Source organism: Miscanthus floridulus, chromosome 9, assembly GCF_019320115.1.
Source record: "Miscanthus floridulus cultivar M001 chromosome 9, ASM1932011v1, whole genome shotgun sequence".
Taxonomy (NCBI): domain Eukaryota; kingdom Viridiplantae; phylum Streptophyta; class Magnoliopsida; order Poales; family Poaceae; genus Miscanthus; species Miscanthus floridulus.
In genome coordinates this window covers 78,420,875-78,434,858 of record NC_089588.1, presented here as the reverse complement: position 1 = coordinate 78,434,858, position 13,984 = coordinate 78,420,875, and the positions used below count along the sequence as shown (strand labels likewise).

At 48.3% G+C, this 13,984-nt stretch overlaps 1 long non-coding RNA gene across 2 annotated transcripts; it reads right to left on the bottom strand.

Moving 5' to 3' along the window:
• Nucleotides 1–10,254: 10,254 nt before the first annotated feature.
• On the bottom strand, nt 10,255–13,212 carry LOC136482214 (uncharacterized). 2 transcript variants are annotated; one of them, XR_010765006.1, is made up of 6 exons: nt 12,920–13,212; nt 12,328–12,384; nt 11,690–11,919; nt 11,467–11,599; nt 11,034–11,233; nt 10,255–10,703 (listed from the first exon to the last, which is right to left on the bottom strand). It is a non-coding gene; the product is annotated as an uncharacterized lncRNA (long non-coding RNA). The 2 variants fall into 2 exon arrangements; XR_010765005.1 differs by having other exon boundaries at nt 11,034–11,599.
• Nucleotides 13,213–13,984: the final 772 nt, after the last annotated feature.

The following is a 13,984-nucleotide window of genomic DNA, read 5'->3' as shown; positions in this document are numbered from 1 at the left end:
CTCGGAATTTGTGGATGATTCGGGGTTCCCCAAGGACACCCGACAGACTTCTTAAGTTACCAGGAACATATGCATAGTTGTCAATGGTCATTGGACAGTGACAAGTGCATGTGGGTCCTATAATTTAGGAGGTTCTACCACAATGGGTGAGGTGGAGACCCTACAGCTGGAGGATGAGGTGGAGGACACGGCGAAAAAGCTGGCCGGCGACATAGACCTGTTCGACGTGACGGACGATGATGGTGGAGCTCGGTGATCTGCTCGGAGAGTATAGTCTGTAACATCTGGAGAGGGTAGTTAGAGCGCGTGAGTGCGTAGAAAACATTTATGTATTTATATAAATGTTATAAAGTGCATATTTATGCAGCTTGCTCATATTTACGGCGAAAAAGCATTGTAGTAATAACCCTAATGCAATTATACGTAGTATAAGTAGCATCCGTGCAGTTAGTTCGTTACTGAACTATTTGGCCTTAGCTAGCCCATAGTCCATAACGTCAAGCGCGGAGCCCGTGTACGAGTAGGAGGAACAGGCATCACCAAGGAACCGCGGCCGACCACCCATAACGCAGAGCGTGGAGCCCGTAGCATGTTTAGGGAGAGATCGGAGATTGGGTCTTCTCCAAAGAGCGTAGAGTGGAACGTGTGCTGCTCGGCGGTTGGCGAAATAACATGGAGATAAGCGTAGTATAAGTGGCATCCGAGTAGTTAGTTCTTTACTGAGCTCTCGGGCTTGGCTAGCCCATAGTCCATAACGTCGAGCGCGGAGACCGTGCATGTGTAGGAGGAATAGGAGTCACCAAGGAACCATAGCCGACCACCCATAACGCAGAGCGCGGAGCCCGTAGCATGTGTAGGGAGAGATCGGAGACTAGATCTTCTCCAAAGAGAATAGAATAGAACATATGCTGCTCGCTGATCGGCGAAATATCTTGGAGATTTGGAGAAAAGTGTTCGGTGATTTGGAGAAACCTATTTGGCAAAATACGATGGCGATTTGGAGAAACGTGTTTAGTGATTTGGAGAAACGTGTTAGGTGATTTGGAGAAACGTGTTGAGCGAAATACGACAGCGATTTGGAGAAACATGTTCGGCGCGGTTATGGCAATTTCGTATTGGAGTTCGTTATGGAGTAGCTAAATGCTCGGCGACCGTAAGTGGAGATTAAACCATAATGAAGAAATAATGGAGACAAATTATGGAGACCAAAACTTTATTCATCATGAAGTGGAGAGTACATATCTGGAGCGTTTCAAGGATAGAAACGTATAAGGTGCTCGATGTGCCATGAATTGGGGACATCGATTCCATCTAAGTCACATAGGCGATAAGACCCTGGTCAGGTAACCTCTTTGATAACATAAGGCCCTTCCCATGGGGAGGAGAGCTTGTGCATCCCTTCGGTTTTTGTTTTCTACAAAGAACAAGGTCGCCGACAGCAAATGAACGACCTTTGATGTTGCGGTTGTAGTACCTCCGCAAGCCTTCTAGATACTTGGTTGTGCGGTGCAAGTGATTAGGTGTTCTTCCTCAGCCCTGTCGACGTCTTTTGTCTGAACAGCTGCGGCTTGCTCTTCATCATAATTTTAAACCCTAGGTGCTCGGAAGGCAATATCCGCTGGTAGTATGGCTTCTAAGTCGTAGACCAAGAAATATGGAGACACACTAGTGCTGCGACTAGCTTGAGTGCACAGTCCCTAGGCTACAACTAGTAGCTCCTTGAGCCATCTGCCCGGATGCTTTTCTTCTTTCTGATATAGCCTCTTTTTGAGGGCATCAAGGATGATGTCGTTCACCCATTCGACCTGGCCGTTGGCTCTAGGATGGGCAATAGAGACGTATTTGACAGAGATGCACCGGTCTTCACAGAAGTCCTAAAAGTGATGGCCAGTAAACATAGTTCCAGGGTCGGTGATGATGTTGTTTGGGAGACTGAATCTGTGGATGATATCTTTGAAGAGCTCGACTGCTTTCTATGCAGTAGCCGAGACGAGCGGTTTATACTCGATTCACTTGGAGAACTTGTCAATGGCAACATATATGTATCGGAAACCACCTGGCGCTGGCTTGAAAGGCCCAATCATATCCAGTCCCCAGCATGCAAAGGGCCTGGAAGCAAGGATGGTCTACAGCTCTTGTGCCGGTACGTGTATTTGCTTGGCAAAAAATTGACATCCTTCAGAACGTCGGATGAGGTCTTCTGCATCAGAGATGGCCGTGGGCTAGTAAAAGCCAGCTCAGAAAGCTTTGCCGACTAGTGTTCTTGAGGCCACATGGTAGCCACAGGAACCAGAGTGAATTTCGAGAAGTAGCTTCACTCCATCTTCTTGGGTGATGCATTTTTGTAGTATCCCTTCCTTAGCACTTTTCCTCATCAAGTTGCCGTCCACCAGCACATAATGCTTGCTTCGATGGATTAGGCATTTGGTTTTAGTCTTATCGGTGGGTACTTCGGCGCTGGAGAGGTACTTGATGAATTGTTCCCTCCAATCGGCGGCTGGCGAAGGTATCGTAAGTACCAGCTGCTCGGTGGGGGGAACTTCCTGAATTTCCTTATCTTCCTTAATGGATGGTGCCAGAAGATCTAGAACAAAGACCCTCAGTGGAATCGCGGTGCGAGAGGAGCCTAACTTGGATAAGTAGTCAGCGAGCTAATTTTGATCGCGTACCACGTGGTGGTACTCGATACCGTAGAATTTCCCTTCAAGCTTCCTGATTTTAGTGCAATATGCATCCATCTTCTCACTGGAGCAGGACCAGTATTTATTGAGCTAGTTGATGACCAGTGCGGAGTCCCCATATACCATGATGCGTTTAACACCGAGCTCAATGACTATACGGAGTCCATGGAGACATGCTTCATATTCGGCGGTGTTGCTGGAGGCCAGAAAATGTATCCGGAGAACATATCAGAGCTTATCCTTGGTCAGCGTGATGAATAGAATGCCCGCACCAGCACTGTTGATGTTGAGAGCACCATCAAAGTACATCACCTAGTACTTGGGGCAAGTAGCGGCAATGGGCTCTTGAATCTCAGTCCACTCAGCGACAAAATTAGCAAGCGCCTAAGACTTGATGGTAGGCCTGCTTCTGAATTCAATGGAGTAAGTGCCAAGCTCGACAGCTCACTTGATGATATGGCCGTTGGCCTCTTTGTTGCGGAGAATGTCCCCCATAGGGAACTCGGTGACTACGGCGATCTTGTAATACTCGAAGTAGTGGTAGAGCTTGCACGAGGTAATCAGGATGGCGTATAGCAGCTTCTGGACCTAAGGATAATGAGTCTTGGGTTCATTGAGAACCTCATTGATAAAGTATACCAGACATTGCACCTTATAGGCATGCCTGGCCTCCTCGTGTTCGACCACAATGGCCGTGCTGACGATGCAAGAAGTAGCGGCAATGTAGATTAGGAGAGTTTTGTCTGGCCATGGCACCGTCATGATCAAAGGCTTTGTTAGGAACAACTTGAGCTACTCGAAAGCTGTGTCTGCCTCCTCCGACTAGGAAAAGCACTCAGAGGCCTTGAGGAGTTTGAAGAACAGTAGCCCTTTTTCGCTGAGGTGCGATATGAAGCGGCTTAAAGCAGTCACGCAGCCTATAAGCTTCTGTATATCCTTGATGCATGTTGGTCATTTCATGTTGGTGATGGCGGAAACCTTGTTAGGGTTGGGTTCAATGCCTCATGCGCTGACGATGTAGCCAAGGAGTATACCGGATGGAACTTCAAAGATGCACTTTGAAGGGTCCAGCTTCCATCGGTACCTTTTAAGGTTGGTGAATGTTTCTTCGAGGTCGGCGATAAGATCATTGGCGGTCTTGGACTTGACGACCACATCGTCGATGTAAGCTTCAACATTGCGGCCAATCTGTTGATCAAGGCACATCTGGATAGCCCTTTGATAAGTCGCCCTGGCATTCTTAAGCCTGAAGGACATGGTGGTGTAGCAGTATGCACCGAAGGGTGTGATGAACGATGTCTTGATCTAGTCTTCTTCCTTGAGGGTGATCTGGTGATAGCTAGAGTAACAATCAAGGAAGGAGAGCAGTTCACAACCGGCGGTGGAGTCTACAACCTCATCTATTCGAGGCAGACCGAAGGGATCTTTAGGGCAGTGTTTGTTAAGATCAGTGTAATTAACACACATTCTCCATTCTTTATTCTTTTTTTGAATGAGAACAGGGTTTGCTAACCACTCAGGATGATACACTTATTTTATGAATCCAGCCGCTAGGAGCTGTTTTATTTCTACCCTAATAGCCTCCTTCTTGTCTGGCATGAATCGGTGGAGTTTCTGCTTGATCGGTTTGGCGGTCGGTGAGACATTCAAGGAGTGCTCAATCTTCTCCTGTGGTACCCCCAGCATGTCTGTAGGTTTCCAAGCAAACACGTCGGCATTGGCACGTAGGAAGGAGACGAGCGCGCTTTCCTATTTGGGGTCGAGGTGAGCCCCAATCTTCATGGTCTTGGAGGGGTTGTCGAGGCCAAGGCTAACCTCCTTGGTTTCCTTGGACTTGGCGGAGGGGCGAGGAGGCTCCAGCGATGGGATCTCTAGGTTGTCGGCGGGCACCGTCTTGGCGTTGGTGACCACACTGGCCATCTAGATGGAGAGGTCGGTGGCTTCGGCGAGGGCGAGACTCTCTGTCTCATAGGCGTAGGCGATGGAGAGGTTGGCCCACAAGGCTAGGACTCCTGCAGGCGAAGGCATCTTTAGCACCAGATAAGCATAGCGCGGTATGGCCATGAACTTGGCCAGAGCTGGCCGACCAAGTATGGCGTGGTAGGCGATGTTGAAGTCAGCCACATAGAAGTTGATGTGCTCGACACGGTAGTTGCTTGCCGTGCCGAACTGTACCGGTAGGGTGATCTCTCCAAGTGGTTTGGATGCCCTACTAGGTACCACACCCTAGAAGGAGGAGTATGAGGGTGTGAGATCTATTATCCTGAGGCCCAACTCCTTTAGGGCTCTAGCGAAGAGGAGATTCAGAGCGCTCCCACCGTCGACGAGCACTTTTCTGAAAAGCACCTTCTGGACGGTTGCGTCGAGGATGAGGGGGAAATGCCCTATGTAGGGGATGTCCGTCCACTGGTCGGCCCTGCTAAAGGTGATGGGGACCTCAGACCATGGGCGATAGCTGGGGTTGGTGGTGGAGTCTTCCATAGTGACGGCGAGCACCCGCCAGCCGGCAAGCTTCTGTTCTCTTCTGCTCTCGATGGAGGTGAGGCCCCCAAAGATGGTGGCGACCACCTTGTCATAGTCCTGGAAGGCATTGTTATTGCCCCTAGGTGGTCAGCGGCCTTCGGCTCTGTCGTTGGTGTCGTTGTCCAGCTTTTCATCCTAGAACTCCTTAGCCAAGCCGAGGTAGACCTTCATCTTATGTCTGGCATTCTTGTGGAGAGGGCACGGGCCATCGAGGATCTTCTTGTATTGCTCGTCGTGGTTGCACTTGGCGTGAGGTTCATTGACGGCGGTGACGATGTGGTCTGGCCGGTGGTGGTGATTTTGGCCAGACTTGGGTCCTTCTGGCTGATCACGGCCACTGTCACGATGGTAACTGTGGTCGTCGTAGCGGCGGTCATTGTAGCATCGGTCATCGGGACGGTTGTCATAGCGGCATGTTGGGCGATGAGTGCTCGCATCCTCTTTGAAGCGCACCTCGGCTTCCTCAGCGTCGGCGTACTAGTTGGCGATCGTGATCATCTCACCAATCCCTGTGGGCAGCTTGCGGTTGAACTTGGAGTGAAGCTCGCGGTGGTGGAGTTCTCGGATGAAGGCGGTGATGACCTCAGCTTCCATGATGTTGGGAATAGAATTCCTCGTCTCAGAAAAGCATCGGATGTAGCTACAGAGGAGCTTGGACAGCTTCTGGTTGATGCGGTTTAGATCGTGCTTGGTGCCTGGCCGAGTACACGTAGCCATGTAATTATCGATGAAGACTTTTTTCAGCTCTTCCTAGGATCCGATGGTGTCCGGGGCAGGGCTTGTAAACCAGCTCATGGCGGCTGGAGTGAGCAAGACGGGAAGATAATTCGTCATGACACTAGTGTCTCCTCCGGTGGTGTGGACAGCAGTGGCATAAGCCTGTAGCCACTGTGTTGCATTCATCCTTCCTTCATAGGGCTCGACCCCGATGATTTTAAAACTATGGGGCCACTGAAGTGTTCGAAGCGCCCTCATGAATGCTGGGGGCCCTTTGAGGTTGTCGACGCCATCGTCTGCAGTGTTGCCGGCAGCGAGCGGCTCGAGAGTTGAGTCCAGGTTACCGTACTTTTGCTCGTACTCTTGGCGGTGGCGTACTTCTTCATGGCGACCAAAACGGCATTCGTTGATACGTCATCGTGCATCTCAGAGATTATTGAGGTGCACTCAGATGTCTTGGTCAACCTCCTGGTTGGGTTGGCAGTGATGTTCAATGCGGTTGCCCCTAGCTCCGCCCTAGAGGGGTTGCCTGTCGTCGCGGTGTTGGTCGATGAAGCGACTTGGGCGACGATCGGATCTTGTGGCGACTGATCGGCGAATCGAAGTTGTGGAGTAAGAAGGTCTCTGATCCTAGCGGATCTCATTGACCTGGCAATGCACCGCTTTAAGCATTGCGGTGACCTTAGCGACCTTCGGTGTCTGAGGAGTCGGGCAAGCTCGTTGGCAGCCATGGCCAGGTTGGCGCAAGGGGTCTTATGGATGTCGTTGCCGTCGACACGGACAAACTCGTCGTCGAGGTTGCGTTGGAGTGGTCTTCCTTACTAGTCAGCTGCTGCTCGGCCCTCTCAAGGACAATCTCGATTGCTCGGCGCTGCGCGCGGTGATGTTTTGGTTCTTGCGAGTGGCGCGTTCCTCCTCGGTTTCACCATTCCGAGGGGGGCTATCAACGCTGACGTTAAAGATTGCGCCGCCACGGAACAAAGGGGGAAGTAGTTCGGTGGTCGTTTCGGCGACGGTCTCCATAGAGCCCTAGGACTCAAAGTTTGAATTCTCCTTCGAGATGGTCTAGAGGTATGCTATGGAGCATCGGCCGATGTGGAGCATGTTGACGGCCGGCGGAGACTGGTCGGCAATCTGGTCGGTGGGAGGATGGACATCTCCAACCTGGTCGGCGAATCTGCCCCTTAGGGCATCTTGGTAAGCGGCGGCGGCGTTGGTGAACCCGAAGGGTAGGGCCGTAACCCCTGGAGTTTCCCGAGCAGCCTTCGATAGATCTGGATCAGAGTGTGGTCGGCGCTGAACTAAAGTGTCCAGAGCCGATTCGGCGATGGAGAGACAATCGGTGAGCTTCAGACCAACTTGATCGATGGATGCGATCAGATCATCATTGTTGATCTGCCCCCTTTGGTAGCGAGGAAGCGGGCGGCGAGTCATCAATGAAGGCGACCTCGGAGACGGTTCCGAGATCGGATCTGTAGTCGCAGGTGCGGGGGTGATCGACGCAGAATTGATCTGCACCGGCTCGAGGAGCTCTCCGACTCCGTCAGCGTTGATGATCCACGAGATGGATCCGACCATGAAGATCTGGCCGGGCTACGGGAGGGACGAAGAGTCTGTGGAAAAAGCCATCTTGTTCGACAAGGAAACAGCACGCACACCCCTACCTGGCGTGCCAACTGTCGACAGAATATCGTCGGCAGTCCTCCGAGGGGTATCCCACGAAGGTAGATTGATCGGCAGAGAAGCGTGTGATCAAGAACAAGAAGGCAACAGAGACACACGAGTTAGACAGGTTCAAACCGTCAGTATGATGTAATACCCTACTCCTGTGGTCTGTTGGTTTGTATTAGCTATCGTATGATATTGTGTGAGTTTGGAGGGGGGGTCCCTGCCCGCCTTATATAGTCCGGGGGGCAAGGTTGCAAGTTGGTTAGATCTGAGAGATAACCGGAAAGTAATAACGGATTACAGGAATCTTAGGATCATATGCATCCTAACAGATCTCGTAGTATCTTCAGGGTATCTTCCCGGTGTCTTGCGGGAGACGCGGAGCAGAGTCGTGCCCCGCAAGGCTTCGTCTTGTGGGCTAGGCCATCCCTGGGAACGCAACTCATGTGGTCTGCCGTGGATATCCGGAATCGTACCCCCACAGTATAAGAAAATATGTGTAACCGATACCCTATAAAAAACGGAATTAGATTCCAATAAAGAGATTTAGATCACTTGGCTCGGTTTCCAAAGACATTTAAGAAAAGTTCACCTGCTCAGAACCTATGGGTCACACTCTTTTGGGACAGAGGGAGTACGTTAGTCCAACCATGCTTCTTGGCGTTTGCTAAGAACAAAAGGTTCTGCCTGACTATGGATCAAACAATTACTTTTTTGTTCATGTGCATGAAACAACATATATCAATCCTCGTGTCACGAACAAATGAATGAATTATGTTCTGTCAAAAAAAACATCATCACGTTTTGAACAATTTCCAAATTGTTATGCACGGACAGACAATGTTTAGTCAAAAATCAATAAATTTGATAGTCTGCAAATGGACCTGATGGTTTTCATGATTTTCTTTCTGTGTGTAAAAGTATGTAAATTAAACATTTTTTTTCGATGTGAACTAAAGCTTCATATCTTAGTTTGTTAGGTTCCTATCCTGTTCACTCAGGTATAGTGGTAAGCAACGTGTGACAATGAGTGAGGTGTGTGGCTTCGTCAATGGGGACAATAAAATCAAAGTGCACAAACACAAAGTATTAACACAATGGTGGTGCTCTTGAGCGATTAAGTTCCCATCAAGCCTTGACAGGTCCCATCTTAGCATTGCCTTAACTAGTTTCGGTATTTTTTTAAAAACAAAAATAAATGATTTTTGACTTATTACAATAATAGCTCCAGTTTTTCAAATTTGCTTTCACATCAACGAGCAATGGCATGGCCTCAACAACAATGTTCGAATCTTTTTGTTTGCAACGGGAGAGAGAGAGAGAGAGATCATTTGTACTGGGAAACGGTTTCAACATCAACTTCATATTTAAAACAAAGGGGAAAAAAAGCTCTTCATTTGCGCGCCAAACCACTTGAATCAGGATTATGTCAGGGTGAGCACATTTAACCCGAAAACCGAACCGAACCGAGCCGACCTGAAACTGAACCAAAATCTCGGTTTCTCTGTTCGGCTTCAGTTTTTGTATTTGGGAGATTCGGTGTTGGGCTCGGTCATCGGTTCTGCCTCCAAACTGAACCGACAAACCGTTAAACCGAAGGAGCCCGCAGCCATCCAGGTCCAGTCCACGGTCCCTATTCCCTGGTGCCTGTTCGCCTGTGGCCCTTCCAGAAAAGCCTTCCCAACGTGGCCCAACAATTCATGGCACCAAAGCCCAGCACGAGTCCACAGATGCAAGCGCTAGCTAGTGCGTGCCTGCGTGGGAAGCAAGCGGCGGCGGCGCGAGCTCGACCGCGTCGAGTGAGCGCGCGCGACAGCGAGCGGCGAGCGGTGCGGCGCGGCTGCGCGTGGCGAACGTCAAGCGGCGAGCGGTGCGGCGCAGGGTACGAGCTTTGGCTGCCAGGGAAGGTGCAGGCGCAGGGGACGAGCTGCAAGCAGCGGCTTGGGGACGGCGCAGGCACAGGGGCGGAGCTGCGTTGGCGACGAGATCCTACGCAGGTACGACATAGAGCAGGCAAATCTCGGTTGAAACCGAACACCGAACAGATTCAACCGAAAACGAAATCGTCGGTTACTCCTTTCCTCTGCAACCGATCGGTTGTAGCATTTCCCAAAACCGAAGTTCTCACCAACCGAATAGCCGAACCGAACTGTCAGTTTAAACCGATTGCCCAGCTGAGGATTATGCTTCATCTTCATCAGTCATTGATAAAACCTTGAGTCGATGGGAGTTAGAGGATCTCGAGTTTCCAAAAAGTAGTTTCCAAAATCATTGAATTTTCTAAGTCGTCGTAAAGAATTGGAAGCAGCAAAGAAGGATTTCTCCGGTTTCCATAAAATCATTCTTCCTAAAATATCAAAAGAGCTTGGTCCCACACGAAACTTTCTTTGCGACGATGTGGGTTTTTTTTCAATCTCGTTCCAAAAAATACTGAATTGGGAATATGTTTTGGGAAATCTCGAGATGCTCACATGCTGCCATTAGCTGTGCACTAGTATATTGCCCGTGCTAATGCTATTGTAACATTTAGGTGAACACAACTTAAACAGCCAAAATAGTATGAATGTTTTGGTGATTTTGAAAAAATAAATCAGCGCTCACATATTATAATATTAGAATAAAAAACATGATTCTCATGATAACAATGATATCAGAATATAGTGAATACATACACAACCTTCCAGTTTTTAACATATAACAAAAATAGTTTGGCAAACACCGAGAATTTACATAGCCTAGAAGAGCATCTCCAAGAGACTTTCTAAATCTCACTCTCTGAATCATCATTTGGAGAGTCATTTGTATAAAAATCGTTTTCTATACCTTTTTACTCTCCAACAGTTTTTCTATATGTCATGCGCACTTTAGAGAGCCATTCTCGTCTTCTATTTTTGGCTAGCGAAAAATCCGGAATAGAAGATGGCTAGATTTGAATGACCATTTACAAAAGTTGTTGGAAGATAGTTTTTCACCAAAATCTCTATTCCTTTTATCTAGGAAGGATATGAAGAGTCTCTTGGAGATGCTCTAACCTCGGCGATGCTTTAGATTTTGCTCCACACGTGCTCTCCAGCATCTCCTCCTGCGGCCACGCTACCCGCTGAGCCCGGCTACCTGCATTGCAGAATTCCCGTTGGTACCCAAACAAAAAAATATTTGTATCTATATCTTCATTGATTAATTTTTTAACAAAAAAGGGCGCAATTCCTAGAAAACAGAATTGCCAAAGCTTAAGCTTCTGAAGACTTTTCAATCGTGCCGAGGAATCACTTATATGTCACCCCATTATAAATTGGCCCCATGTAACAATTACTTTTTGTCCAGATCTCTCCTAATGTTTCTCAAAATTTGCCCCAAATCTACTCATACTTTAACGCAACATATCAGTGGAACTTTCGAATACAAATGCAATAAGCTAATACAGGTCTGCATAAAAAGTCTTACTTGATCTGTTGATGGCGGCCTTACTTTCTTCGAAATTTGCCCCAAATCTACTCATACTTAACGCAACATATTAGTGGAACTTTTGAATACGAATGTAGACGCCCTTGCCACTGCTGTCCTCGCCGAGCAGGAGCTTCGCGAAGCGCTCCTTCATCATGTCGATCTCTGGCGCATGGAGTCTATGCTGCCATTTACTCAAGCTGCAACAGAAATAATTTGGCATTAAAAAATACACACAAATGAAATACAGAGATCTAAGGAAAGCTGCAACAGGAAACCAAATATCAGCATGCTATGCAATGCAGCTGCATCAGGAAACCAAATATCAGCATGCTATGCAATGGAATTTCTGTTTTGCCAACATAAAAGAAACTTATCTGAGTGCTAAAGGATCGCAGATTCACAGTGTACAATGCCAAAAGAGCATCTTTACCAGGTTTCAAGCCTCTGTGTATGTGTGTATCTAGTTGGCTAGGCCAAATGCTGTTCAGATAATTTTTCAGTGACATCCCTGGTAGTAGCTCAATAACAATCACCACCGATGGTCCCTTCGCAGCTCCACTGAACTGCATGAGTGCACAAACAGTTGTGAGAAGGTCCCCAAAAAATCTCAATTTATGTAGCCACACAAGCATGCCATTCCGACCAGGAAGTACCTTGACAAGATTCTCATGTTTGAACTACTTAGCTAATTGTGGTCTGTCAAAGCACTAAACTGAGCACTGAAATTTCAGTTTTTCCCAATATTTCCTTGTGCATCTGGCCATCTTATTGAACCCACAAGCCAATCCATTATACATTCAATTAGCTGAATCCATGGGCTCACAGGTACCATCAAATAGAAATATCGTCGACCATGTTTTCATATTGAATAAACAAATTACATCTGCAAGGGCAGTAGCTCCAACAAGTTAGAAAAAGATGGGACAAAATCCAAAAAATGAAAATTAAATTACGTTACGGAATAATCCTATCTAGTTTAGCCTGCAAATGGCATTGTCTCAAAGAAAGTAAATCTTCTGATCCAACAAATTTGCACTAAGTGAGAAAACTCAAAGTTCTCTATAGGATTCCCAAGAAAAGAAGAGGCTTGGGACAAATGCAGATACAGGTTAATAAACATATTTTCTTTCACTATATATAAGCAGGCACCATATTCCAGTGCTCTTAAGCCAAAGCAATAGATATAAAAATCTCAATTTATGTAAGCCAGCACAGCCCATAAAAGAAATAGGTATATAAGCAGGACACCATATTCCAGTGCTCTTAAGCCAAAGCAATCAAAACAGCGAACCTGAACACTGCTTTCCTCCATCAGAATCTCCTTTGCCTTCTCACAAAGGGCTCTGACCTGTACCATAAATTGCACTGGATCAGAACCTCCCTCCCCAGCAGAGCAAATCAATTGTGGATATTAATTCTACAGATCCAATAATCAGACGGTGGGATTTTTAACATCCTTGGAGCAGTTCTAGGCCCCCTAGCATTAGTATAAAATGGAGGGAGAAAACGTAATGTGGCTACCAAAGATCGTGGTGAAATGAGAAGACATAATTGTTTTCAGTTGAAGCAGAGAAATTAACTCAACGTCAGAAACGCCAGAGGGGGGCTAAAAATCTCTCTTTTTTTTTTTTGTTAAGTTTCTTCAGCTTAAAAAAAGTAGGGTCCCGCTCAGATCACAACCACATCCTCAACTCGCAACCGCCCAGGCCCAGCACCCGTCCGAGCAAATCAAACGCCACCGCCAGCCATTTCCACGCCAACCAGCATCGCAACGCGGCCGGAGACCCGATCTCCCCCGGGACCCGTCCCCCAGCACTGCAATTCCACCAGATCTGGTGAAAAGGCACCTCAAACCGAGAAGGGGGCGACGAAAAAGGCGTTACCTCGGGCTCAGCGAGCGGCTTGCACTGCATGAGCCGCTCGATCTGGTCGTCGAGGCCGCCATGGGTGCTGGTCATCTTGCCGCGGATGGAACCCTACATCTGGGCTCGCGGAGGCCCGGCCAGGAACTCATTGTCGTCCTCGTCCTCGTCTCCGGCGAAATCGAAGGTGAAATCTTTGCGCACGGCGTTCGCAGCCATGAAGGAGCGGAAGGAGAAGACGACGTTGTGGACGTCGAACACCCAAGTGGCCAGGCTGAGGATAACGCTTCGTCCTCATCAGTCATTGATAAAACCTTAAGTCTCAATACAAAGTAATGGTTGGATGGGCAGTGGATGAAAAGAAGAGAACATGGGTCGATGGGAGTTAGAGGATCTCCGAGAGTTTCCGAAAAGTAGTTTCCAAAATTATTGAATTTTCCAAGTCGCCGAAAAGAATTGGAAGCAGAAAAAGGATTTCTCCAACGGTTTTCAAAAAATCATTCTCAGCATTTTGGATCACCGGTCAGTAAATTTGTATTTGCGCGTCTGACCCGGATAGTGTACTCGGAGGACACAAGAATTTATACCGGTTCGGACGGAACATCCCTACATCTAATCTGAAGCTGCTCGTGTTACCAGCACTGGTTTATAGCTGAGGTTACAAACAGGCAAGAAAGGGAGCGGATCCCAAGTCTCGAGTTAAAAGGTCGAACGATGTTAAGTCTAAATGAGCTCGTTCAGCCATGCCCCTCGTGAGGCGTCTAGCTTTCTCTTTTATAGGTGAAGGGGAAGACGCATATTATACGAGAGAAAGAGAGAGAAAAACGGAGGAGAAGAAGGCCTCCGGGAGCGGCGGCGTCCTTCCTCTCCCTTATGGGGGTCTCGCGTGGTCCCGTAGATGATGACGGGGACGGCTCCACGTCGTGACCTGTTCACTACTGTCACTACACGTGGGCGTCGTCAGCCTGTCATGGCGCTCCATTCCGTCCCGGCGGGCGGCATGGTCAACAGATGCTCCTGTCCGAAGCCGTACAGGGGTTAGGCAGCACAACGTCGGCACGCCCGACACTGTTGGCGATGCAAGCC